At 51.0% G+C, this 27,609-nt stretch overlaps 1 protein-coding gene across 3 annotated transcripts in view; it reads right to left on the reverse strand.

The window, feature by feature from the left end:
* The window catches only part of RASSF2 (Ras association domain family member 2), a 44,541-nt gene extending 31,172 nt beyond the window's left edge, over nt 1-13,369 (reverse strand). The window contains exon 1 of one of the 3 annotated variants that reach the window (XM_043602836.1): nt 13,056-13,369. The gene's annotated coding sequence lies outside the window, so the exon portion shown is untranslated. Of the gene's footprint in view, nt 1-12,104; nt 12,254-12,923 lie in introns of those variants that run through there. The other 2 variants (XM_043602835.1, XM_043602837.1) reach the window with 2 other exon arrangements.
* Between the last annotated feature and the right edge of the window lie 14,240 nt (nt 13,370-27,609).

Here is a 27,609-nt window from a genome sequence, read left to right on the forward strand (position 1 = left end):
TCCACTTTCTCCCACCACCCTCAGGCTGGGAGGAAGCAGCTGGGGGCAGGAGACAGCCAGGTGCCGCTGGCTGGAGGCTAAGTTGCAGGAATGGGGGCAGACTTGCCCCAGCTCCGGACCAGTCAAACCCCTGCAGCTGTTGCACAAAGGATCCCTCCCTCTTCCTTTTCACGGACGCCCCCACTCACAGGTGTCTCCAGCCTCCCCAAGAATAAATGAGGGGCCGTGCAAGCCCTTGAAAGTCACCGGCTCAGCTTCCTGTGAGGAAGGCAAACATTAAGCACTCAAGAAGCTCAAGGAGGTGGGAAAAGGCATCCAAAGCTCTCTTCGAAGAGAGCAAGGTCTCCTGTGTTCTCAGCTCTTGGTTGCTCCAGACTCCGGTGCCCTCACTCCCTTACTGTCAGGGGGCCTGGAGAACACACCATAGTTGGTTCTGGTCTCACAGCATCCCCGGGACGCTGGCTAATCCCTACCGTTTCTGTTCTGGCCTAGACACAAAAGAACTGAAAAGCCCCCAGAGGGAGAAGGGCAAATGCAGAACAGAAAGGCTGGCAACCCCTGGCAGGAAAGTCCAGAGTGAGATAAAGAACCCCACTCCATTTCCCAAACTCTCTTCCTGGTGGCACAGCAGGAGCCAGGCTTGAGCTCAGCAACCAGGGTAGGATGGGGGCCGGGGGCAACAGCCGGTTTCCAGCACCCAGGCAGTCTCAGTATCTAAGAAAGTACAGCTAGGAGAACGAGACAGGCTGGGGGAGGGGACGGCCTGCCGCAGAGAGTTCCCAGGGGGGCAAACCCCACAGAGCCGCCCTCTGACCAACGAGAGGGATGTGCAGTCTGCTAGGCCTCGGCCGAAACCAAGGCGGGAAGGAGAAGCAGCTGCCTTGAGTCACAGGACACCTCAGAGGTTCTCATTCTAGCACTCATTAAACTCTCCCTGAGGATGGGGCTCGGGGTGGGGGTGGGGGGTGGGTGGCAAGAGGAGTTGATTTTAAATTCCTGATATCCAGGCTGCAACTCATACTGATTACAGCAGACCCCCTGAAAGGGGCCCAGGCATGACCGCTTTTTTCAAAGTTTACGTATTTTGACTAAGACACAGCATGAGCAGAGAGAGAGGGAGACAGGGAATCCCAAGCGGGCTCCGTGCTGTCAGCGCAAAGCCCGACGCGGGGCCCAATCCCACGAACCTCGAGATCACGACCTGAGCGGAGATCAAGAGTCGGAGCTTAGCTTAACCGACTGAGCCCCCCAGGGGCCCCGCATGAGCAGTTTTAAAGCCTTCGCAGGTGGTGCCAATGTACAACCAGGGCTGAGAACGATCGTAAAGTCCGATAGGGATAGAGCTGTGTAGACTGAGGACACCAAGAAATGTGCCCCAAAGCAGCCTTTCAAGAATGGAAGGAATGGGATCTTCTCAAAGCAAACTAAGTTGGATCTTTAGCACCCCCTCCCCGTTACTAATCTTTCAAAGGGGCGAGGGGACGGTGTAGAGCATCGCAAAGGATCAGGGTGTGCAGGGCCACAGCTAGCTGATGCAAAAGGGCTCCGTCATGCAGGGCACCGCACCGCAGAAGCCAGGAAGCCAGCCCCAGGCTCCAGATACAAAGGAAATGCTCGCTGGAGGCCCACAGCTTCCCCTTTTGGGGCCTGTCCCCACCTCTTCTCTGAGTGCTGCCCTGCCTCCCGGGGACAATCGGGACCCCTGGGTTGGAGCAGAAAGTTATCTCACACAGCACTTCATACTATAGTGTTAAAGACTTTCTCATCAGGTCTCCTGAGAGACTCCGTTTAGTCACCAAGCAGTGACAGAGGAGATAGTCCCCCTGCATTTCAGCTCCTTGGTATAGGGGCAGGAAGAAGTGTCGATGGCAAACAGGAAACCCCAACCCTATTGCGCCACACGAGGAAGGACACAAGAGTTGTGGGCTGGGACCCTGCCAAGTTCTAGAGATTGCAAGCGATTCCACCTCCTGGTTCCTGAACCTGAACTTGATCCTGTCCCAGACACGGGCAAAATTCAGGCTGCTTGGGAAGGAAATAGGGCACATTTTGCCTTCCACCTGCCTGCTTTATTCAATGAAAGGCCCACTTACTGGCCAGGACCGTGACCTCTCCGGGACCTGTTCACCCCACTGATCTTCCCCTCTCTGAATGCACTTCCTCTGTCCCCTTTTCCAGGCATTTAGGCCTCCAGTGACCCACCCACACAGCTCTCCCAATCACTCTGCTCGAGAAAGAGTCTGGCACCAAACACTGCCAAGGGCCGTAGGGTTAAGGTCAAGTGTCCCAAGTGTATGTACTGCACTTTCGCAGCTTTACATTTGACTGTGAATGAAAGGCTTTGCCAATTGCCACCTCAAAAGCCCGCTAAGCATCAAGAAAGGGCGAGTGAAAGGTATTTGGGAAGAGGCTGGCAGGTGGAAAGGGGCTTAGTGCAAGAGAACTAGCAGAACACTCGTCTCAGGAGGCACCTTGACACCTGTTTCCCCCACAAATCAGGAAAAGAACAATCACAATATTATCACCGTGCTAATAATAAAATACCCAATGCGAATAATAGCTACCCTAAATGAGAGCTTACTATGGGCCACCTAGTATCTGCTTGGACCCGTCGAATCCCCACAACAACCCCATGAAGAAAGAAACCCTAATACCCCCATTTTGCAGATGAAGCCAAGGAGGCACAAAGACGCAAAGTAGCTTGTCCCAAAACACACAGCCAGGAAGAGACGGAGCTGGGGTCAAACGTCGGACTGTGTGGCGGAGAAGCTGAAGCCCTCGAGTTCTTGCCAAGAAAGCTTTCTCGAGAGGAAGGGGGAGAAAAGAGTTTTCAGCGACAAATCGGCTGACCCAGCCATATCCAGAGGGGTGGTTCTCACACTGGAGGGTATACCCGAATCCCCTGGAGGGCTCATCACATACAGACTCCTTTCCGCCTCCCCCCAGTTTCCGATTCAGTACTTCTGGATGGGAGAATGTGCATTCCTCGCGGGCTCCCAAGTGATGCTGCCACTGCCGGTAACAAGGCTCTAGAAGCTTTATCTTATTCCTTACAAGAAAGAACCCATGGGGAAGGCTTTATTTTCACCGTTTTACAGATGAGGAAACAGAAGGTCCCAGAGGTTAGGCAACTTGTCCCAGGTCACAGAGCTGACAAGAAGCCCGGGGCTCCTTCTGTGGTACCCTGGCGAAACGCCAGACATGGGGGAACGGGCTGAGCAGGACAGGCAGGGATAGGCTGGCTTTAGCGGCCAGCCATGGTGGGTCCAGGAGTCCTGGGGAGGGGAGGTAAGTGAGACAGACAAGCCATAGGTAAAGCAGACCCTGCGCGAGCCAGGGATGGAGACCTTGTCCAGGGACCTGGGCACCTGCAGTGTCACAGAACCACAGACCCTAAGTCACATCTACCCTCTGTCTAAAGAATGAGCTAGCTTCACAGTCGTGGGTCCCACAGACCACCTGCTCCCCCAGCCCGGAAAAAGCCTGGGGGCCTGACTGATGACAGATACGAGGCCTTTGCTGATGGGAAACTTGGTTCCCATCCCAGGAGGCAGCCCCTGCCTGCCTGTCCCACTGTCCAGATGAGCAGCTGAGACTCATGCCATGCTGGGTTCCTCCCTCAGGCAGCTTGGTGTGCAAAGCCCCTGCTCTTTCCACAGTCGGCCGGCAGGGACCCCGTCCTGTTCTGCTCAGGCCTTCCGTGCACTGATCTGAGTCCCCAGTGCGGTCGGGGCAGATATGAGGAAATGGTCCTGGGACTCCTGCCAGAAGGGCCTGCCTCCCACTCCACACCAGCGGGCGGGTGGCCAGGTGAGTGACCTGGAAAGTCACCACGGGTACTCACCCAAACAATCACCTCGCAGGCCCGGATGAGCAACTACTTGTTTATAGGAAAGTCCCACCGGCGTCCACGAGCTTTTGACCTTCTGGATGGATGTTTAGAAGGAAATCCAAAGGCCCTTAGGCTCCCATCAGAGAACCAGGGTGTTGGAGCAGGACGGAAAAAAAGGCACTAAGGAAGTAAAAAAACGCACGCATGCGTGTGTGTAGAATTTAGACTCTGGCTCAGAGAAACTAAAGACTTAGAAATCTAACCCTCCAATCTGACAGACCTGCCGAGGAAGGGCCTGGTTACATCCACCTCCCTAAAGCAGCACCTTCGTCATCTTTAACCAGAAGGGCCTCGCCAAGATTACCCCCTTCAGGGGCTAAACTCCAACAACTTGGGAAACTCTCTATGGCTGGCTTGGCCTGAGGAAAAGAACGGGAAGTTGGTGGAGGAAACACTGGCCCTAACCAGGCAAATAAGACAGCATTTCTTGACCTGCATCTCTCAGAACCAAGAGCTATTTTACAGGGTAGTTTAATGTTGTACCTCTGGAAGGGTGAATTAGGCTTTCCTCCAGCCCAATAATGATGGGGTTTAGGTGGAGCCCCGACCCACGGGGAGGGCCCAAGGTCTGGATGAGTCCTTGCCTTGGGGCCCCCACTCGCTATCTGTGGTTAGCATCTCGGCTCTGCGGGGACATGCTGACCGATCTGGGCAGGTGAGGAGGGGCTGCCTTCAGTTCTCTGTTTCTGACAAGCACAGGTTTCTTTCTGGCCACTCTTCCTGTTTACTTAGTGATTTCTCTGAGACCCATCTCTGACCTCACTTCCCCTTCCTCAGGGAACCCCAGCAGTTTTTCCTTTTTTGGTGCTCTACGCTAAGATTCTGAGTTTTGTGTGCAGAGATCTTGGGGTTTCTGCTCCTGGCTACCCAGGGCCAGGATTGGAAACCCAAGAGCCAGGAGGGTGGGCCTCCTTCACCCCACCCACCCCCCAAGTTGGGCAGGTTCCTTGCACTTCAGAAGCAGTAAGGAAGGGACAGCAAAGGAAGAATCCAATGTGTGATGGGCCCTCCCTGGGGGCAGCCATGGTGGGGCATCTTACATCCACCTTCCTTTAACCCCCTAAACCTCCTGTGCATGTGGAAAAATTCACTCTCACGCAGCAGATCTCAGACCCGTCCAACTACCAGGAGAGATGGCTCATCTGGGGGTTTCCAGAACATTTCCAGGAGGCTGAGGGGAAGTTTTCCACAAAACCACATTCACACCCTCTTCTGCCTGCCCTACAACCAGCCAAATGACCCTAAAGAAAAATCAACAGCATGAAAAACAGGACTTCTCCTCAAAATGGGCTTCAAAGGCCATCTCTGTAAAATCTTTACAGAGATTCCCCGACTGTCTAGGAATAAAAGAGCAGCCTCCCACGGGGCAGAGAGGGAACAGACAGGGCCAGGTAAAGAAACTTCCAGAGTCCAGTGGGCAAGTCTGTCCTTCCCAGACCTACATCCTATGGCTGACCCCCTGGAGAGCCTGACAGGCCCTTCCGGGAACTCACTTACCAAGAAAGTTCAAGCTTTTCCCACAGAACAAGGTGTTCCAGAGAAAAGCCACGTGATCCACTCCCGTGACGCCTGAACACGTGACCTGGTTTCCCAATTCTGGGCCCTAAAGCTTCCCGACCCCCTCTTACCTCAGACTCAACCTGAAGCTGAAGCATACACACCATCTCCCCTGTTCCCCACCCCACTATACCATGTGCCTGATTATCTTGTCACAGGCATAAGAAAGTAATCCTTATCTCAAATGTCTGTATGACCAGCTGTGAGATCCCGTATGGAGCTTTAGGAAGAGGGCACCGACTATCTAAGGCTACCACCCATGTCTCCAGAGCACTTGGGGCCTCATGGACCCCCACCAACTAAAGTCCTCCCTGCATGCCAGGCAGGTCACCCTGCCTGTGGACAGAACATTCAGCAGCCATAACCACAGCCACCATGGTGGGCACTGAGCGGGTCAAGTTGAGCCTCAGAGCCCGGAACACACAAAGGATGCTTGAAACTGAAATGGGGAGGATCTCATTCTCAATCTTCAAGGAAGATGGCCTCAACAACTCACCTCCACCTGGTTTGGACCTCACTCACTACAGGACAGCTCTTACGTTCAAGGCACAGTGAACCCCAAGACTGTAAGTGGAATAGGGGCTGTGGGGGGCTTGAGGGTAAGGAGTGGGAAGCTAATGTTCAATGGGTACAGAGTCTTTGTGTGGGATGATGGAAAAGTCCTGGAAATGGATACTGGTGATGGTTGGAAAACAATGGGAATGCACTTAATGTCACTGCTGTTGTCTGAATGTTTGTGTCCCTCCACATTCATATGTTGAAATCCTAACCCAAAATGTGATGGTATATGGGGCGCCTGGGTGGCTCAGTCGGTTAAACGTCCGACTCCGGCTCAGGTCATGATTGCACCGTCCGGCCCGTGAGTTTGAGCCCCGTGTTGGACTCTGTGCTGACAGCTCAAAGCCTGGAACCTGCTTCGAAGTCTGTATCTCCCTCTCTCTCTCTGCCCCTCCTCCACTCACGCTCTGTCTCTGTCTCTCTCAAAAATAAATAGACATTTTTTTAAAAAACTTAAAAAAAAAAACACGTGATGGGATGAGGAAATGGGGCCTTTGGGTATGATTCATAGGGGTGACTCCATCCTCATGAATGGGATTGGCAACCCCATAAAAGAGATCTCATGGAGCCTCCCCCCCCATCCTTTCTGCCATGTGAAGGTATAATGCAAAGTCAGAGACCTGGAAAAGGCTCTCACCCGCCCATGCTGACACCCTGACCTTGGACTTCCAGCCTCCAGAACCATGAGAAAACATTTCTGTAGTTTTTAAGTCACTCAGTCGGTGATATCACGTTACAACGAACCCAATGGACTAGACAGCCCCTGAACTGTACATTTAAAAGGGATAAAAGGCATAGATTTTATATTATGTATCTTTTACCATAATTAAAAGTAAAAAAATAAGTATTTAACTTAAAAAAAAGACTAAGATCAGGGGCGTGTGGGTGGCTCAGCCGGTTACGCGTCTGACTCTTGATATCGGCTCAGGTCATGATCTCGCAGTCATAAGATCGAGCCCCACGTCGATGCTTGGGATTCTGTCTCTCTCCCTCTCTCTCTGCCCCTTCCCCACTCACGCTTTCCCTCGCTCTCAAAATAAATAAATATATATTTTTTTAAGACGAAGATCAGTATCTCCCCAAATTTCACCAGAGACAATCACTATGAACATTTTGCCATACATCCTTCCAGAGACAAATATAAAACAGAGGGTATGATACATTTTACAAATAGCGCAGTTCAGTAACCTGCTTTTTAGAAATATATTTTTCCACAGGAATAGATGCACATCTGTACCCTGTATTTTCTGTGGCCACACAGTAATCCAGCGTATAGATAGATATGCGGGTCTTCCCTTCCATCCAGAAGCCGAGCGTTCCTGTGAAACTTTTGTGAGCCCAAGTGGTATAAAGCGAAGAAGCAATTCCCATGAATTTGTATGGAAAAATGTTTTAGCACTCCTAGACCCCAAAAAGAACTTAGGCTTTTCCGACACCTCAGGCCACATCTTGCTAACGGATACACAAAATAAATTGAAACAAGCACAGGTGCTCACAAACCCAGTTCAAGGCTCTGAGGCTCGATGCCGACATGCTGAGTGTTGGGCCCAGGGAAGGAGCCTGGCGGGACCACTCTCAGGGCTCAGGTTGTACGTAGCCTCCACACTAGTTTGCTGCAAAACAAACACTGAAGGCTATTTCTGCTTTTCGCCTATTTTCATAAAAGTGAAAATCCCCTTCAGATTTCTTTCTGTTAGAAAAAAACAGGTACAAAGGTAGATCTTTCATAAAAGCCAAGCAGCATAAAGGCAAAGAACTTTCAAAAAGCGAGGGATACCTTGTACCATAAGAACAAGCTTCCTTTTGTTGGGATTTAGTCTCCATTTTGGTGGTGGTTATTATTACAAACAACGGTGCAAGGGACATCCCTGTGCACGTATTTTCCTGCACCTGTCCAATTATACCCTTAGGGTAAGACCTCCTACCAGTGGCATTGCTGAGTCAGGGACTCCCTCAAGAGGACTGTCAACCGAGACTTAGGAGTAAAACCGCACCAGGGATTCTGGATTCTGTCATACGAAAGTCTCCTTCTCCATGTGGACTTCTCTTGGCTTTCACTTGGAGGTCTGTGACATTGCACTGTGGTTCAGGAAAGTGGGGACAGTCTTCCAAAAGACACCAGCTCCTCTCTCCCCACCACCCAGGCCTCCTCAGGGGACCCGCCATGCCTGTGTCATGAAGAGAAATGGGTACACAAGGAAGGCGGAACGTGGCTGGGCTAATCTCTACTGAATTGCCTTTTGTCAGCAGGGAAGACCACGGCAAAAGGCTCTAACAGGGCCCAGTGCTGAGTGCCCTGTGGTGCACAATAGAAGTATGGACACATGAAAGATTCTCCTTTGTGAAAGGTTTTGTTTTTGAGTGGACGCAAGAAGAATGCAGTGGACTCTTCCTAAAGAGACCCAGGGGCAGAAGGATCTAGTGGAAGCATCTAATTCTTTACCCCGGAGATGGGGAAACTGAGGCCCCGAAAGACAACAGCATAAACATTTCAATAGTCTTTGAGTAAACCCCAGAAGCATCTCACACAGAGTGATTCAGCCGGCTGTTCAAGGGCAGAGCTTGAACATACCCCGAATTGTGGACGCCTCGTACAATTCTTACCCCCCTTAACTTGGTATACAAAATTGAAAATTAAGATCACTGAGGCCACATCCCAGCTCGGTCATGGTCAGCTACGAACTAGAGCTGCTCCTACTGGCTCTCAAGGGCTGACTATGTACATTTCTTCCCGACTTAGTGTTCACGGTGCCATGTTGGTAACTTGAAATCAGCCGCGGTGGGAATACTTACACTATAGAAATCAACAAATACTACAAAGCAGGGCTTCCCCCCAACCTCTAGAGAGTCAGTTGTTCAAAATGTATCACTGGTCACAGCTTAGGTGTGAAAGCCATGAGCAGATGAGCTCAGTTTCCTCTCCTCGCCTAAGGATAGCTTATTTCCAAAGCATTGGCCATTCATGGGCCATCATAATACCCGCTCCCAAATCCACCACGGCCCCTTCTATATTAATCAATGAGCAGCAAATGTCTGCCTGAATGCCTGCTCTGCGCCAGGCTCCTGTCTGAATGCACATCGCAATATCACCGTGAGACAGTTACAGTTTCCATGTTACAGTTAGGGAAACTGAGGCTCAGAGACTTTAAAATACTGTTTACATTTACCGGTAAATGACTGCGAACTAAATCCTATCCTGGGCTGGTCTCCCCTGGAAGTTGACCCTCAAACAAGAATCTGAGTGCAAGTGGAAGAGGGCTGGGAAAGTGAGACAGGGAAGGGACAGCAGCCAGTGAAGGGAGCCAGTTACTAGGCAACTCTGACGGCACAGCACATGCCCCTAAGTCACCCCAGCAGAGATGTGAGGGAATTGGGGTATTTATCACCTTCTCTCGTCAGTCACTGGTTGAGGCCAACGGAACATGGGAAGGATGCTGACAGCATGTATTACATTGCCAGGTATCATGCAGCCGAAAATGTTAAAACCACATTCAAACTCCAAATCCAATATTCTGCATTACTCTTTTAGAAATGAGCAGTTAGGGGCGCCTGGGTGGCTCAGTCGGTTAAGCATCTGACTTTGGCTCAGGCCATGATCTCATGGTTCCTGAGATCGAGCCCCACGTCTGGTTCTGTGCTGACAGCTCAGAGCCTGGAGCCTGCTTCGGATTCTGTGTCTCCCTCTCTCTCTGCCCCTCCCCTCCCTCTCTCTCTAAAATAAACAATAAAAAAAAATTAAAATGAGCACTTAATCTAACAAACACAAAATCTCACAATCTAACAAAAAACAAAATCTCACAAATCTAACTGAGTGCCCAGTATGGGTAAAGCACCATGCTGGTCAACTAAACCTATCTTGCCAAATCACTTGGTGTTGAGATGCCCAAGGACAGCACAAGGTAGCTTCTTGTCAAGTTTTATCAATGGAATGAATAGGCAAAGTCCTTCTAAGTCACTTTGCTCATCCCACGGGAATTAGCCAAGAGCCCCTCCCCACCCCCCTACTTCTGGGAAAGGTTTCCTTCCCTGATTCAGCCGCAGCTGACTTGGGCAGGAGTTCTGCATCCTCAAGCTGTCGTCCCAAGCAGCCGTGCCAACCTGTGATTACAGGCTCCAGAGTCTGCCTGCCATCCCAGGGCTGATCAAAAATGACCCACTGGACGCCCCGCTGGCCGAGTCTGGAGGACGTCCCTGTTTACTGTGCCCGCTTCCCTCCATTCTCACACAGACATCTCCTCCAGGGGAACCCGGAGGCAGGCCAAAGAAATGAAACCAGCAATCACAGGCCTGTGGGAGCTTACCCCACCTTAAGGACTTATTTAAAATTCTTCTGGAGATGCGGGGAGGTGCTTAAATAGGGCAGTGGGTCATTAGGGTAAATCACTGGACCCTCCTGTAAAGAGTGGTGGCAGAAGCAGGGAGGTGGCAGAAAGGGACCGCCGCCCCAGTTCTGTAAACCGCGTGGTCGCAGCTCTCAGCAACTGTCTTGAAGACAGAGAGACTGGATGTCTTCTGTTCCAAGCACACTGCGGAGACCTGCCCAGCTTCTCACCCTGGGGGAGAGAAGGAGACACAAGGCAAATCCCAGTCCATTTCCTAGCCTCTCAGCAGAATTCGCTGGCAATCTCATCCTGCCTCCACACCCCCTCCCGGTGAGGACGCTTCCTGCCCGAGTACCCGGAGAGGACCGAAGGCAAGAATCAGGCCAACGTTCTTTTGTGCTTTGGGACAGCCTTTGGCACTCCAGCGGAGGTGCCAGGATGTGCGGTCCTGGGCACGGCTCCAGCCAACTCTCTCGGCCATTCCTAAGCAGCTCACGCACAGAAGGCAGACACGAAGCCTGGCTCTGGGGCCCCGGAAAACAGACGAAGAAATCAAAGCAAAACCAGTGGGTGACTGACAGGCCCCAGGTAGGACAGCGCATCTGAGAACAGGGGGGGTTGAGGGACTGAGAAGAAGGTCGTATACCACTCTTAACTAACTTCCAAGACAACACAAACTGGAGAGAGGTCCTGGAGCCCCAAACAGAAGCAGTGCAGACATGCAGAGAGGCAGGCGGGCTCTGGAGCCCCCGTGGCAGAATGAGACCCCCTCGGGAAGGTGGGGATGCTGCCAGGGGAGGAACACGGGCACAGGTGCACATGCCCTGGCCCACGCAGTCAGGTGCAGAGGGCACACACCCCACCTTCCCCTGGAGGGGGGCAGGCCTGGGGGCTCCAGGTCCCCCGGCCTCCTTTCAGCCCGGCTACCTGAAGATACCCCTCATTTTAACCAATTTCACCAGCACAAAAATAAGGGCGAGGAACATGGGATATATCTGGGCTACCCGCCCCCCGCCCCCGCCGCTAGATGATCCTGCCTCTCAGTACGGCACCCCTGCTCTCCTGTCTTCTGAAGGAGGGGCAGGACTTCCCGCTCAGCGTCCCCAGCACAGAGAATCCCCAACTGTCCCAGCCCACACTCCCAGGTGCCCAGGCAGGCTGTATCTACGGCTTCCTCTCCTTCTTCCAGGGCAAGAACTATCTGCTATCTTTCCCAACCTACCCCACCTCTCCGAGCTCAGCCACCAACTGAGACCTTCTTGTAGCCTCCCACGGCCCAGCAGGCTGCAGCCGTTCCCAGGCGTCAGGCTGCCTGATCCAAAGCAGAAAGCTGGTGCCCACCCTCACTTTGCCACTCCAGGGTCGCTGCTCCCAAGTGGGCACCTCCCAGGCTGACTCCACACTTAGTCCCTGGGACACTGCATTTGGACACAAACTAAAAACAAAACAAAAACAAAAATAACCCTCAAAATAACCCATATCTCTTAGCGGTGAGAACTTTCTTTAATTCCTCAGACCACCTGCAGAAAAAGTTCCCAGGAAATAAATGTGGATTGATAAGTAAAATAAATCCAACCCCAGATTCCTCCTCCAGATGCTCTGGCAAGAAGGCCCCTGGCTCTGAATCACAGCTGTTTAAAAGAATCATTGTTTCTAATTCTTTCCTCCCATTGTACCAAGATCAACTGTGGCAGGAACAGAGTCTCACTCCAGGATGAATTGTTATTTGTCAGCTCACTGGTTCAAACTTTCATTCATCACATTAAGGTACTTACTATAAACCTGGCCAGCACTAGTCACAGCCTCTCTCCTCTGGGAGAACCCGGATTCCGGACACCTGGGAAGCCTAGCGCTCAGCTCCTGTTGTCACTGAGGCGCAGAGGTGCTGTGAACAACCCAGCACCCACAGAGAGCCCCAGAGTAAGATGGAGCCCTCTGTCTCTCCGCCCGGCCACCTCGCCTCTCTGTGCTGTCCCCAGGGCTTTCCCAGCTTAAGAGCTGAATGCAAAGCAGGCGCCCGAAATGCAGAAGTACCCGGGTCGCCCAAGGCACCTGCCTCTCTCGGGCGAGAGAGAACGCGAAGCCGCGGTCCCCAACGACCTCAGCACTAGCTTCGTAGGCGGGCGGGGAGACCGCAAAGGGGAAGTGCCACGAGGACCGAGGGCCCCGGGCCCCTGCGCCCTCCCGGAGGAGCCTCGGGCGCGCCGCCCGCCCGCGCTGGGTGCTGGAACCCGCCTCTGGGGAACCGTCCGTTGGGCAGGGAAGATGGGGACCGGGCTGGGGTCGGGCACTCCCAGCGCTGTCCGGGCCTGCCAGCCTTGCACCTGCTGCCCGGCCCCAGCTCACCACGGAGTCCCGGGGCCCCGAAGAAGGGGTGGGAGCGCCTTCCTGTCGCCGCCCCTGGCGCGGAGAGAAGGAAGGACCCCCAGGGGTCTCGGGGAAAGACGAGCTTGGGACCACAACTTTCTCCGACCAGAAGGTGGGCGTGCAGGGGTTGGCGCCCACGCGGCCCCCGGGGAGTCCGCACGCCCAGGAACCCCGGCGGTCGGGGGAGGAGGGAGGAGACCAGGGCAGCCGAGGACTGAGGCGCTGACCTGGACCCGGCTGGGAACACCGCGGGAAAACTTTCGGCGAGGCTGGAGGGAGGCGGGGAAGAGAGGACCGGCCCGCGCCCGGCACCTTGCGCCCCGCATCCCGCGCCCGCTGCCCCGCGCCCCGAGCCTTGCCTGCGTCCCCAGCCGGCTGCATCGCCCGCGGAGTTGAAAAGTGGGGGTGCCTCGGCGGGGGCGGGGGCGTTGCTCCAGCGCGCGCCTGGGTCAGCGATCCGCGGGCCCGGCTCAAATCCAGTCGGGCAGCGCAGGCGGCGGCCGCGCGATTGGGGGTCGAGCGCCCCGCCCTCCTCGCCTCCCCTCCGCCCCTCCCGCCCCCCTGCCTTTATCCGTCCCTACCGCGTCGGATCGGCCTCTCTCCCCGCCTTTCTCTAGCTCTCCATCTCTCCCCCGCCCCTCTTCCCTCGCCTTTCTTCCTCCCCTCCTCTCCCGCCGTCCCTCCCTCCTCCCTCCTCCCTCCTCCCCTCCCCCTGGGGGGCGGAGCTTCTCCCCTCCCTCCCAGACAATGCTGGAGCTGCGCGTCCCCTCCTTCCCAGCTTGAGAGTCGGGGCTCCGGCTGCCGGCGTCTCTTCCGGGCTGGGGGTGGGGGCGACAGGGAGGGGGTAGGAGGGCAGGGGTGGGGAGGATGGGCTGGCTTCCCTCACCCCGTTCGGCCGCCGCCCTCTTCAAGCCGGATGGAATCTCGGCCCGAGCCCCTTGGCTCGCCCAGCGCTTGTGACAGCCACTCCCAGGGAACAGTCACGCTGCCCCTCAGAGCCCACCTCGAGCGCCCCGGATTCCCCAGAGGATGTGGGATTCATTTTCTAACCCTCCCACCCCCTTACTCCAAAAAGGGTTTGAGCTGAGCAGGGGCTAAGCAAGGCCCCTTCGACTGACGGGTGGGCAGACGTGACGGTGAAGGAGGCCAAGTTTCTTTGTCCACCTCTCACCTCCCTCTCTCATCCATCCCTGGACTTCCTGGGGCTCTCAGCACCCCAGCTGCGGGGCCCCTTTTCTGTTCCCTTCCTCTTATCATAATTCTCCCCCCACATATAAACCCCACCCCTGCAGGGTGAGTCTCCGTGCCAAAAAAGGGGGCCTGATGGTTAATGGGGAGCCAACCCCAGGGTACAGCCGGCTCTGCCCTCCTGGAAGCCAAGCATTCTTCACTAAATTCATTGTTTGGATCTTGGAATGTGTCTCCCTTAGAAACAATGTTATAAATGGTGATGTGCTTCCCAGCCCAGCCACAAAAGCCTTTGAACCCAAAATGCAGCTGTAGGGTGGTGCTCAAAACTGTGTCAGCTACTCTGGAACAAGGAGGCCACTGATCAGCGTTTTCTGGAGGGGAAAAAAAAAAATTATCTATTTGTACTATCCCCTTGACCTATAAACACAAAGCTCTCCCATTAATATCCTCCCCTACCCCTCAACCGAAACTCTACTGGCAAGCTTCTTTGGTTTGCAGGTTGACATGAACACCATGGGGGGGAATGTATTGAGGACATGGCGCTCGCTCTATGACCTCGAGGTCAGAACTGCAGGGAAGAGCTCTGTTAGAGGCAAATCCAGAGCCTGGAGGGCTCCCAGGAACCCAAAAGTCTTTTCTAAGGGGCCAGCTCTTCCCTTCCATCGTAGACTGGACTTCCCTGCACCCCAGGCACATGACAGAGGGTGCCCCCATTTCCAGCAGGAGGGGCTGGAGCTCCCCTATGGAAGACGGCAGCCCGGTGAAGCTACAGACCGGTAGTCTCTTCGACTCCAGTCTCCCAAGAGAGCAGTTCATTGGCCCAGCTTGGGTCAGGTGACCACTCTATGACCAATCAACTGGGGTGCGGGACTCCTAGTGCAGAAATTGGGCTGCCATGTTCCCCGCCCCGAGGCTCTGTTTACAACACAATCCAGGGGCACTTGGGTGGCTCAGTGGGTTAAGCTTCTGGCCCGGGGTTGGTGCGTTCCAGCCCAGCGTTGGGCTCTGCTGACGGCTTGGAGCCTGGAGCCGGCTTCCAATTCTGTGTCTCCTTCTCTCTCTGCCCTTCCCTGGCTCGCTCTCTCTCTCTGAAAAATAAACATTAAAAAAAAATTAAAACACAATCCATTCCCGTCTACTTATATTTTCACCTTGGTGAATAAATTGATTCAGTAGTTCAAGATACCAGAAAACTTATTTTTTTTTCCCATCAGTTTCCCCACACAGAAGCCACAGAAGAGAAAGGAATATGTTCTTATCCTTCCAGGTGATGTAGGGACAATACCGCTGTAACAGGCTTAATACTTTGCAGATATTAAACTGACACATGTTTTCTTGCCACCATCCACCTCTGGGGACTGGACCAAGAGACACGTGGCCCCAGGGAAGCAGCAGATAAGCTTGTCTAGAACCCGTTCTCCATTAGAAGTACAGTGTAAGCAACAGGTGCAATGAAAACTTTCTAGCTATATTAAAAATAGTAAAAAAAAAACAAACAGTGAAATTAATTTTAATATATCTCATTTAACCCAACGTATTCAAAATATAATTTCAACATGTAAGCAATCTAAGGACATTATTCATGAGGTATGTTACATTTTATTGCTGCACAAAGACTGAAACTGGGTGTGTATTTACACTTCAGCACATCTCAGTTCAGATGTTACATTTTTATCAAAAATACCTGATCTGTATTTAGGTTTTATAAAATTTCTATCTGAAAAAGTAGAGTCACATACCCGGGTTGTTCCAAAGATACTTTAAAGTTACCCAGTAACGGGGGTGCTTGGGTGGCTCAGTCAGTTGAGTGTCAGACTCTTGATTTAAGGCTCAGGTCATGATCCCAGGGTGGTGGGAAGGAGCCCCGCTCCGGGCACAGAGCCTGCTTAAGATTCTCTCTCTCTCCCTCTGCCCCTACTGTGTGCATGCCTTCTCTCTCTCTCTCTCTCTCTCTCTCTTAAAAAAAAAAGTGTTTAATTTTTTTTTTTCAACGTTTATTTATTTTTGGGACAGAGAGAGACAGAGCATGAACGGGGGAGGGGCAGAGAGAGAGGGAGACACAGAATCGGAAACAGGCTCCAGGCTCTGAGCCATCAGCCCAGAGCCCGACTCGGGGCTCGAACTCCCGGACCGAGAGATCGTGACCTGGCTGAAGTCGGAGGCTCAACCGACTGCGCCACCCAGGCGCCCCCCAAAAAAAGTGTTCAAATAAATAAAGTTACCCAATCACTGAATTTACTAGTATCAGTTTTAAAATTTTTTTTAATGTTTATATTTATTTTTGAGATAGAGAGAGGCAGAGCATGAGCAGGGAAGGGGCAGAGACACAGTAAGAAACAGAATCCAAAGCAGGCTCCAGGCTCTGAGCCGTCAGCACAGGGCCCAACGTAGGGCTTGAACCCACAAATTGTGAGATCATGACCTGAGCTGAAGTCAGACGCTCAACTGACTGAGCCACCCAGGTGCCCTGAGTAGTATCAGTTTTTCAATTTTAATTTTCATTAATGAAGATTAAATGAACTTAAAATTTAGCTCTTCAGGGGCACTAGATATGTTTCAAGTGCTCAATGGCCACATGTAGCTTGTGGCTACCATATAGGCACAGTGCAAGTTTAGAGAGCGAGGAAGCCACTGATGAAGTCAGAGTCTCAAAGGTGACTTCCCTCTTCTCTTTAGCAAACCAGTGGCAGGAATGTCAAGCATGGCCAGAGAGAAAATGATCTTCCAAATTCCTTATGTCCCCGTTGAATATCTCAAGAGGCAGGCTTTGCCGCTAGATGGGAGGTCTACCAAATGCCTGGGGAGAAGGAAGTTATGCAGAGAAGAAAAGAAGTCCCAAGGCCCACTCTTGTGTTCCCAGTGGATTCTAGGAGAAGAGAGAAAGAAGTAGGACAGACAGCTGGAACGAAAGGTTACATCACCCCTGAATGTGACCTTTGACCAGAGTGAGGAGGTATGTCCCTGGGTTAAGGGAAGTTCCGGGATTGAATAGAGGGGTTGGCACTATGGGCTGCCCACCTCCTTCTCCCCTGTTCTCAGGCACTGACCTAAGAGAGGGGGCTGCCTCATTAAAGTCAACTTAGTGGATCACCATGGTTATACAGAGATAGGGCCTGGGTTTAGCTTCCTGGAGTCACCCCCCCCAAATTCCTTTGTGGCACCCACATGATACAGAAATTCCCACCTACTCTCCAGCACCAGGGTCCTCCGAAGGAGACTAACTTGTGCGACACAAGCTTCCCATAGGGACGTCTTAGTTTGAGTTCTCTCAAAAACACAACCTGAGATCAGGACTTGGGTGCAGGTCACTTGCTTGGAGTTGATCCCAGAAAGCAGGAAAACGAGACAGGAAGGGAGGAAAAGCTCATAAAGGGTGTACAGCTGGGGCTCCATTCCTCTGGGGACCCTCTGAGGAACTGTGTAGAATGTGCCTCAGAACTGTCCTCTCTGAAGGTCAGGGGTCTGGGGCATTTATCTCATCTCCCACCAGTTGAGGATTACTCCCAGGAAAGCTTACTTCTTCTTACTTCCTGGTTGTATGGACGCCTTTGGCCTCAAGGAAACATCTGAGGCAGAAAAGCAGGAGCCACTGCCTTGAGGTGCGATGAGTCATTGTGCCTGAAGCCGCCCACCTCCGCTATGCTGGGGTGAGAGGTGGGCTGAGGGATGTAACACAGAATACACAAATCATCTGTTCTAAGACCCAGCATGGAGAGGGGAGAGTTGACCCCGGAGCTGGCGGGAGGACATGATGGGCACTCAGAGGAAACATTGGTGAGGCCTGAGTTAACGTCGTTGGGGAGGTTGGGGAGCACCACAGAGCTCTGAATGAGCGTGAAGCACCCAGACCGTGAGGTACACAAGCCACAGACATGCAAACACTCAGGAATGGGGCCATCATCCCTCAGCATTCTGCTTTTAAGGGATGATCTGCAGCAGGCCCTCGAGACCCAGAGGCATCACCTCACATGCCACCACAGGAAGCACTTGGAGAGTCTGAGGAAACCGGAGAGACTGAATTATTGCCTCAGACTCCATTTTTTCCCCTCTGCTATCTGGGAGGTGAGACCCTACAAAAGAATACCTAATGAGTTATAGAGAAATAAAGAAGACTAAGTGAGGCCTGCCACTGGGACCTGAATATATCTGGACATGTCTGGCACACAAGCATGGTGGGCTGACTGGATATCTATTTGCTTGAGAGGTGTAAAAAGAACTCCTGGAAAATAATTTTTATTCTAAGGAAAGAAGAAACCAAGTTTGGTTTGGTCCAGTGACAAAGTTTTAGTTGACGGAAGGGAGATGAAATTGTCACTCAACTCTGCCCCCAACTTGGCCCTTTGGACATGTGGGATCCTAGGAAGATAGAAGAAGCTTCTAGATGTTACAACTCAAAGGACTGTTTCATAAGGCACAGGAAGACTCTGGGGCCCAAGCAGCTATGCTTTGGGGACCCTCCTGCTAAGTAACAATTCAGGGACATACACTCCAACACTCAGCTTCTCTATTTCAAGGGCTTGGTATGGTGACATTACTGAGAAAGTACTAGATGGATTGCCAAAACGGTCACAGTTATGGGGCACCTGGGCGGCTCAGTCGGTTAAGCATCTGACTCTTGATTCCGGCTCAGGTCATGATCTCACTCTATGTGAGATCGGGCCTCACGTCAGGCTCTGTGCCGACAGCGTAGAGGCTGCTTGGATTCTCTCTCTCCTTCTCTCTCTGCCCCTACTCCCCTCTCTCTTTCAAAACAAAGAGATAAACATTTTAAAAATGGTCAAAATTTGGGGCGCCTGGGTGGCGCAGTCGGTTAAGCGTCCGACTTCAGCCAGGTCATGATCTCGCGGCCCGTGAGTTCGAGCCCCGCGTCGGGCTCTGGGCTGATGGCTCAGAGCCTGGAGCCTGTTTCCGATTCTGTGTCTCCCTCTCTCTCTGCCCCTCCCCCGTTCATGCTCTGTCTCTCTCTGTCCCAAAAATAAATAAATGTTGAAAAAAAAAAAATTAAAAAAAAAAAAAAGGTCAAAATTTCCCCCCTCCTGCAAATGCTTTGCACTTCCTCCCACAAAAAGGGGGGACCTACCTTCCCATCTTGAATCTGGGCTGACACCGTGAGTTGCTTTGGCCAAGAGAATGTGGCAGACGTCATGTTGTACCTTCTCAGAGCCTGGTCTCGAGAAGCCTTACATCCTTCTCTCTTCACTGGAACATTACTCTGCCACGTGAGTAAGCCTGAGCTAGCCTGCTGGAGGGTGAGAGATCTCATGACCCAGAGCCAGGGCAACCCAGCTGTCCCAGCCAAGGCCCTAGATGTGTGAGAGGCCCAACCAAAATCAGTAAAGCCGTCTACCCCATCCACAGCCGACTGCTGATGCAGGAAGGAGCCCAGCTGAGTCTAGCCCAAATAGCCAACCCATAAAAGCACGAGCTAAACAGTTTGTTGTCATCTTAAGCCACTAAGGTTCCAGTTGTTTGTTATACAACAGCAGCTAACTGTTAAAGAACTTAGGAGGATAAAGGAAAAAAAAAAAAAAAGGTAACTGTGGGAGGTGATGGATGTGTTCACTAACTTTATGGGAGTAATTTTCTGCAATATGTACACATATCAAAGTGTCATGTTATACACCTTGAACTCACGTAATGTGATATGTCAGTTATATCTCAATAAAGCCGGAGGGGGGAATACAAAAAAAAAAAAAAAAAAAAAAGCCTTTAATCCAAAGGAAGAAAAAGAACATTACAGGATAAAGTGGCCATGGCTGACATGACCAGGATATTGGTGGACGCAAATCTGGAGCCTCCTGGATTTGCTTATGAGCTTGTGAGAGATGCCCCTGGGAGTTCTTCCCCCACAGACACACCACTTCCAAAAGCAGTATGGACGTCTGGATGGCTGAAGTCTCAGGGAGCTGGCAAAAGTTCTATTTACAGCTGCTAACGTGACCATTTGTTCCCATCAAGGGGAGCGACCTGGACATTTGAGTAACAAAGACTTTGTCACTGAACCCCACAGGTTTATCTTTCACGGAGAAGGGCTATCTTAATTAAAAGAGTCCACTTTATCCACCGCCAAGAAATTTCCATAGCACCTTAAATATTTATACCGGACAGTGTCTGGATTCATCCTTGGAGAGGGGAGAGTGGATTAAAGCTCTCTCACAATTGGCATCTAAGTAGGCTCAGGTGCGCGAGTCTCAGACCCCACACAGGTGACCGATCTTACTAGATTTTTCCCTTTTCCACTTAAAGTGCAGACAGGGACCCGTGAGCGGAAAATAGGAAAGCAAAGTATATAACTCAGACTCGGTTCATTTCTTGCAAATATGCTTTTTTCCCCAGTATTTGGTGCAGTGCCGTAGGTGAAATTCTCTGGGCAGCTATCCCTCTAAACGAAGTTCTTATAAACAGAATTTGGTAACCAAACTGTGTTTGGGATTAGATGGGAGATTTCATATAATTGTTCTAGGAATCTATTCAAGTTTCCTTAACCCCAAGGTTGCATTCCACCAAAGCTCCCCTTCCAATTTTGGATGTATTGAAATACTAATTATTTGGTATAAAATGTTATCTTGTCATAATACAAATTGAATACACATTCCAAATTGTGTTGATAGATATTTGCTAGGCATCTATGGTATGCAAGTTGCCACATTAGGCATGGCGAAATAAAAAAATATATAAGAATCATGGAGCCAAAAATACCATCAAGCAACATCTAGTCCAACAACACATCTGGTGGACTCAGAAATTGAGACTTAGAGAAATCAACTCACTGCACCCTTTGGTTGCAAGAAACAGAAGCCATTTGAGCCAGCCTAACCAAGTAAAGAGAGACCGATTTTAAAGAACTAAAGTTTCTTGCAGAACTCATGGGAAGGAAGTGAGCCAGCACCAAGTGGGGCTAGAATATGACCTACAGTCTTCTCTCATTCTTGCTACCCACCTCTCTGTCTCCCTCTCTCCCTCCCTCTCTTCCTGCTTGCTTTTTTAAAAAATGTTTTTATTTATTTTTTAGAGAGAGAGAGAGAGAGAGAGAGAGAGAGAGAGAGAGACGGACAGAGCACAAGCAGGGGAGGGTTAGAGAGAGAGGGAGACACAGAATCCAAAGCAGTCCCCAGATTCTGAGCTGTCAGCGCAGAGCCTGATACAGGGCTTGAACTTGTGAACTGTGAGATCATGACCTGAGCCGAAGTCAGATGCTTCACCAACTGAGCCACCCAGGCACCCCACTTCCTGCCTGCTTTTTGTATTGCCTTCTCTCTTCATATCTGCTTCAGTCTGCTCAGATGGCAGTCTTGATTCCAAAGTCTACATGCACTTAGAGATCCTGTGCCCACCATCAAGTCACGCAGTCTCTGGGTGTCATCAGCTGTGGCTAGCAGCAGGGTCAGGTGGGCAGGTAAGAAGGATCCGTGACCTCAGAAAGGGAAGGGGTGGGCAGAGGGTGGAAAGGGAAAATGTTTGGAGTCTCTGAGTGGTCACATCGTCTGTTCATCTCTCTGCTGTTAGCCTTTTCATCTCTGACAGCCCAGGTCCGTGGCCAGACGAGATAGCCCCTGCCCATGGGATTCTGACCTCTGGGCATTCTTGAGAGATCCTGGGTGGTGGGTTCCTTGAATGTGCCATGCCTTCTCACATTCCCCTTCTCCTGGAGGCCCTTATCTCCCCTCTCTGCTGGACTATTTCTTCCATTACCCTTTAAAAAAAAATTGAGAGAGAGAACAACATGAGATGGGGGAGAGCAGAGCAAGAGGGGGACACAGAATCCGAAGCAGACTCCAGGTTCTGAGCTATCAGCACAGAGCCTGATGCAGGGCTTGAACCCATGAACCATAGGATCACGACCTGAGCCAAAGTCAGACACTTAACAGACTGGGCCACCCGGGTGCCCCTCTCAATACCCTTGATGGAACCTCCATCAGTTTCCTCTACCCTTCATCCTCCCAACTTAAACATGCAAACTAAGTAAAAGGTCAGTTCAATCTTAGCCTCTGGTGAGTCCCCTAAGTTCCACAGTCCAACTGGAACGTTGCCTAAATCCCTTCCCATATGCTGGAACTGCTCATTCTCCGAAACGTGGCTCAAGTGCCACTTCTCTCCCCACCCACCCCATCACTTCTTCAGTGCTCTCACAGCAACGTTTCAAAATGCATTGACAGTGAGCACTTCCTCAGGTCAACCAACCCAATGGCCAAGATGGTGTCTTATTTGTCAGTTCATCTTGTTCTCCGTCTGCCATACTGTGAGTACTCAGCACATACCTGACGAGTGAAGGAAATGAAAAAATGAATCCTGTCCCATAATTTCCCACATTACTTGCCACAAGCTTTAGCTCATTTAATCCTCATAGGACCCTGGGAGGTGGTATTATTATTATCATCATTTTCACAGAAAAGGAAGCTGAGGCGTGGGGTGGTGAGGGAACTTGGTGAGGCGGTCTATCAGAAGGGTCTCTCGGCCTCTGTGCTTTCTGCCTCTTTCTTGCAGCCCAGTCTAGGTAGAGAATGATTCTTGCTGATCCTCACCCTGCTAAACTCAATTAAAACCTGAAGCCAAATGGAGAAACAAGGTTGCTATATGTCCTGGGGTGAGAGTAGAGAAAGTCAGGTTATTGTTTCTTTGCAATCTCTAATGGCTAGGCATTGGAAGGAGCAGTAGCATCACCTTAGAATTCCTGGGGTGGGAACACAATGCCCATCCAGTCTTGGAAAAATTGTGGAGTCAGCAGAAGTTGGCCTTGTGCCCTGCCCTCACTCCCCTGTCTTCCCTTCCTACCGCTACACCCCCATGTTCTCTTTCATTATGATATAGAAGGCTCTGTTGGTCACTGATTCATTCAACAAACATTCAGTCAATATGAACAATGCCAGAAAGGTCCTTGGCACTCAGGAGACAAAGCCTTGTCAAGTTACTGTAGTATAATGAAAGAAGTAAGTAAGAAGTAAATATACATTACTGTTAATACTACTGTAAATATATATTACTATTAATATCATATATATATTACACACACACACACACACACACACACACACCTGTGTTGTTCAGAGCTTTCCAATGGGCCAGAGACACTTCTTGCTACCCCTTGGGAAAGAATTTGTCTTGGAGACAAAGATTGTGATGACAATTTTCTCATAAATTCAATCACTGAATGGAAAAAGTCACCTATAAACAATGACTCAAAGAAAAGTTACAAGCACACAAGAAAAAAAAAAATAAGACAAAGGAAAGAGGAGAAATCTAAGTTGCTAGGAGCCAGGAAAGAAGTGAAAGAGAAAAAGAAAATCATCACAGAAATGAAGGATCCAATGAAGCAGGAAAGCAATAGAAATGTTTAGCTTGGAACATCAAAAATAAATTCCAGAAAAATGAACACCATAACATGGAGAATAACAATGAATTTTATTTGTTTTTTTGTTTATTTTAAGTAGACTTCAAGCCCAATGTGGGGCCCAACGCCAGGCTTGAACTCACAACGTTGAGTTCAAGACCTGAGTTGAGATCAAGAGTCGGACATTTGTCTGATGGAGCCACCCAGGTGTCCCAACAATAAATTTTAAAAGGAAGAGAATAGGGGTGCCTGGGTGGCTCCATCAATTGAGTGTCTGACTTCGGCTCAGGTCACAATCTCCTGGTCCATGGGTTGGAGCCCCGCATCAGAAAACTTGCCTAAACAAAAACCTTCAATTTATAGATTTAAAGGGCCTACTATGTTTTGAGAAATGGACATAGTTTTCTTTCCTAAATTTTTGTCAAAATGTAAGTTCCGGGAAGTGTAGGGACAGGGATTTTTCTCGTCCTTGTTGTTCACTGTTGTATCCCCAGTGTTCAAAATCATTCCTGGCACCTAAGAACCCCCAATAAGCATTGACCGAATGAACTCCTAAGGGAATAGACCAACTAACACTGACATACCCTATTAATGTTACCGTACTTCGAAGATAAAGGTTCCTTTAGTCACCCAGCAGAAAGGTCAAATCACCCATTTGAAGAAAAACAAAACCACAACGATCAGACCGGCTACAAACTGTAGCATGGTGACATTCGAAGCTAGAAAACCATGGACCAATCGCGTACCTCATAGAACACCACGGTGTCCGCAGAGAAAGAAAACATGGCCCAGGAACTTTGTATCAGCCCAAACTGTAGTCCAAACATAAAACATGCAAATATTTCAAAACTACAAAACTTCAGCCATCTTGAAGAAAATACCATAAAAGACTAACTCTGGTGAGCAAATGGATAGAGAAACAGAAGCAAAAACACCAAGGGGACACCGGATCTGTGGATGTTTGGGATTAAAGTTAAAACAACTCTTGGAATTCTGGTTGCAAAACATGACATATTACAAAATGTAACATGTAACACCATTATGAGATAGAAACTGTAAAACCAATGGAAGTAGACGTTTGCTAAGTATCCTGATTTCTTCCTTTTTTAATGGCCAAGGGACTGAAAAGCTAGGTTGCGAGTAGGTAGCCCAGAGAACAGAGATACAGATCAAGGTGTACAAGCATCCACCATACCGGTTTCCAGCCAGGGGCCGTGTCTGCATCTTTGGTGGTCCTGGAATTGAGCAGCACACATGCCATTCAGTGTGATGGGATCAAAGCTTATGAGCAAACTGCAGACTGCTCGACTGCCTTGCACAAAGAAGAGGTGTCTCGTGGAAACACATTAATTCATCCCCACAGAGAAATAAAGCACTCCAGCCAGTGGTAACAACCAACCAGAAATGAGGGGCGAAGAGAGGAGAGAGAAGGGGCAGGACCGACTGGACGCACGTGGATTTTGTCATCGCTGTGGTGGAGATTCAAAGGATATTGTCTTAGATGAGGAGATTAATTGTGTAATAAGTGTGAGTGCTCTTTTGTATTATGTGAATTACTTGTTCCATATACATATGTTAACTAGTCAAGAAAAAAGTAGGAAGTAAACATAGCCCTATGGGATGCAGGGAGGGGGCGGGGAGAGTGACCTGGCAGTGAAGGAAGTCAGTTACGTGCTGGTGAGGATTTCTGGGGTGTCCACAAGCTGCCTCCTCTCTAGGGTTACATCCAGAAGGATGGGAGAATGGACAAGGAGACCCTCAGATTTCAGATCAGTTTGGGTCCTGCGAGTGGGGAGGAACTGTACAACTTCCCACCAGGCACCTGGAGTAAGCTGGCGGCCATGGCGTGGGGACTGCCTAGGGCATCTTCAGGAGGGGAGGGACCTAGACAGATCCAGAAAGCGCTTCTGGGGGCCACAGGGTGTGTGGGAGGCAGCTTACATTCCCCAGACCCCAGAGAAGGGCATGGAAGCCAGATGGGAGAAAGCGGAGGGACCTGAGGGTATCTCGCAGTTGGGACAAGGGGACCCACAAAAAGGCAGCGGTTTGGGCCATGCCAGGGACCACATGGGAACTCAGACATCTTGGGGGAGCCGGTGGAAGGAATTCTGTACCCACAACCAACATGACATCCACCCGTGGTCAGAGGCTTCCTCCCACGCAACCCCCGCCCCCAACTGCCAAGATGTTCCATAAGCCCACCACCAGCAGTTAGCAGCAGCCACAAAACTGAGATAAGATCCTAGAGAGAATGTGGGGGTGGGGCAGGCAGAAAGGAATATTTTACCTGGAATGACCCAAGTTTACCAGAAATTAACCAGCATGTTTTCTGCTACTAGCTGAATGGGAGTTCAAAGTAGAGGTTAAGTTGTATTTGTTAAAAAGTTTCACGTGTAGGGGTGCCTGGGTGGCACAGTCGGTTGAGCGTCCGACTTCAGCTCAGGTCACGATCTCGCGGTCCGTGAGTTCGAGCCCCGCGTCAGGCTCTGGGCTGATGGCTCGGAGCCTGGAGCCTGTTTCCGATTCTGTGTCTCCCTCTCTCTCTGTCCCTCCCCCGTCCATGCTCTGTCTCTCTCTGTCCCAAAAATAAATAAACGTTGAAAAAAAAAATTAAAAAAAAAAAGTTTCACGTGTAGCACATCAGAGCACTTGGCCCCAAAATTCAAGTGAGAGAACAAGATCAATGCTTTAAATCTTTGCTTCTCAGAGTGTGGTCCAGGGACCAAATGGCACCGACCTCGCCTAGCAGTTGACTATGAACACGGGGCCAGGTCTCAGGCCACTTTCAGTTTCAATGAGGCGGCCAGGTGCTCTGGGTGGATGCGAACAGTAGAGGCCCCTGCTTTGATAGTTTCGGGTACCACTTGGAAGCGCCTAGAAAGACAGGATGAGGTATATGAGGGGGACCTCAGGAAGGAGGAACCTCTGGGTTGAGTCTTCAAGGGTGATCAGGAGTTCCTCAGGCGAAGGGCATTCGGGCAGAGCTGCGGCAGGTTCAAAGCAATGAAAAGCCTGACCCCCTCAGACAGCAGTGTGTGGTCCGGCGTGGCTGGAGCAGAAGGTGGGAGGTGAGATATGTTTTCTGTTCCACTTATGCAGCCAAGACACGAAGTGCAAGACGAGTCGAGGTCCCTGGCTCCTGTGGTGTTTCAGGAACACAGCTCCCCTGCCCCTAGGCTTGAACATTGTTCAAACTGCAGGGCCAGACTGGGAGCCAAAACCACCTCTCTCATGGAGATGCAGGCCGGCTGAGGGGAGCCAGCTGGGGGAAGTTTCTTGGAGGACAAACACGCTTCCTGGGCCAAGAAACCTCCGGAAGGAGCCAAGGAGGCGAGGGCAGGACGGCTCAGCCAGTGGGACCAGTTCATCAGCCTCTCCCGGCCCCGTGTGAGATGCTGACCCTCCACCCAGGGCCAGCCAAATCTCTGCAGTCATAAAGCCAACTCTCAGGGCTTTTACCACTTTGAGGCCTTGACCGCCCCTCATTCCTGGCCCTGGCTCACCCCACCCTCTGCTGTGCACAGAGACGAATATTCAGAACATTCAGCGGGTTCTCCCACACTCCAGCGAATCACTCTGCTATGGAGACTTCCCCGACCCAGCAAGCAGCCCCACGCCTTCCTGCTGTGCCCTGATTGAGAACAGGCCTGGGCTGTCCAGGCCTTCCAACAACCTTAACCTTTTCTTCCCCAGACCCAGGCCACAGGGAAGGGATGGTGAGTTGTGCCTTGAAGCAGCTGAGTGACTAGACAGAGAATGTAACTTCCAGCATCCCACCAGTTGGCTCTTGTTGGGAGGCAATGGTGAAAGTCGTGTGCAGATGAGCAGGGGGAGGGCTCGGGGAGATGGGCACAGATAAGGTGGCAGAGGCCAGGTCACGCCTCATGCCGCAGGCCAGTGAAGGACTTGGGTTTCATCCATACTGCAGTGAGAACCCTAAACCATGGACTTCATGTAACCATTGGGCCTCACCTCCCTTGTGGGAGAAGTTGGTGAGGTGACATCTGGAAGAAGGTCGTGGAGAGATCAGAAAATATCACGAGGTGAAACCACCAAATGGGGAAAATGATGAAGAAATCTACAAAAGGCTGCCACCTCTGTATTCAGGCTACTGTTTAAATTTTTTTTTTTTCAACGTTTTTCATTTAGTTTTGGGACAGAGAGAGACAGAGCATGAACGGGGGAGGGGCAGAGAGAGAGGGAGACACAGAATCAGAAACAGGCTCCAGGCTCGGAGCCATCAGCCCAGAGCCTGACGCGGGGCTCGAACTCACGGACCGCGAGATCGTGACCTGGCTGAAGTCGGACGCTTAACCGACTGCGCCACCCAGGCGCCCCCAGGCTACTGTTTAAAGATAGATTAGCAAGGGGTAAGATTAGAACATGGAAACTGG

The sequence above is a fragment of the Prionailurus bengalensis genome, chromosome A3, assembly GCF_016509475.1.
Source record: "Prionailurus bengalensis isolate Pbe53 chromosome A3, Fcat_Pben_1.1_paternal_pri, whole genome shotgun sequence".
Lineage (NCBI taxonomy): Eukaryota > Metazoa > Chordata > Mammalia > Carnivora > Felidae > Prionailurus > Prionailurus bengalensis.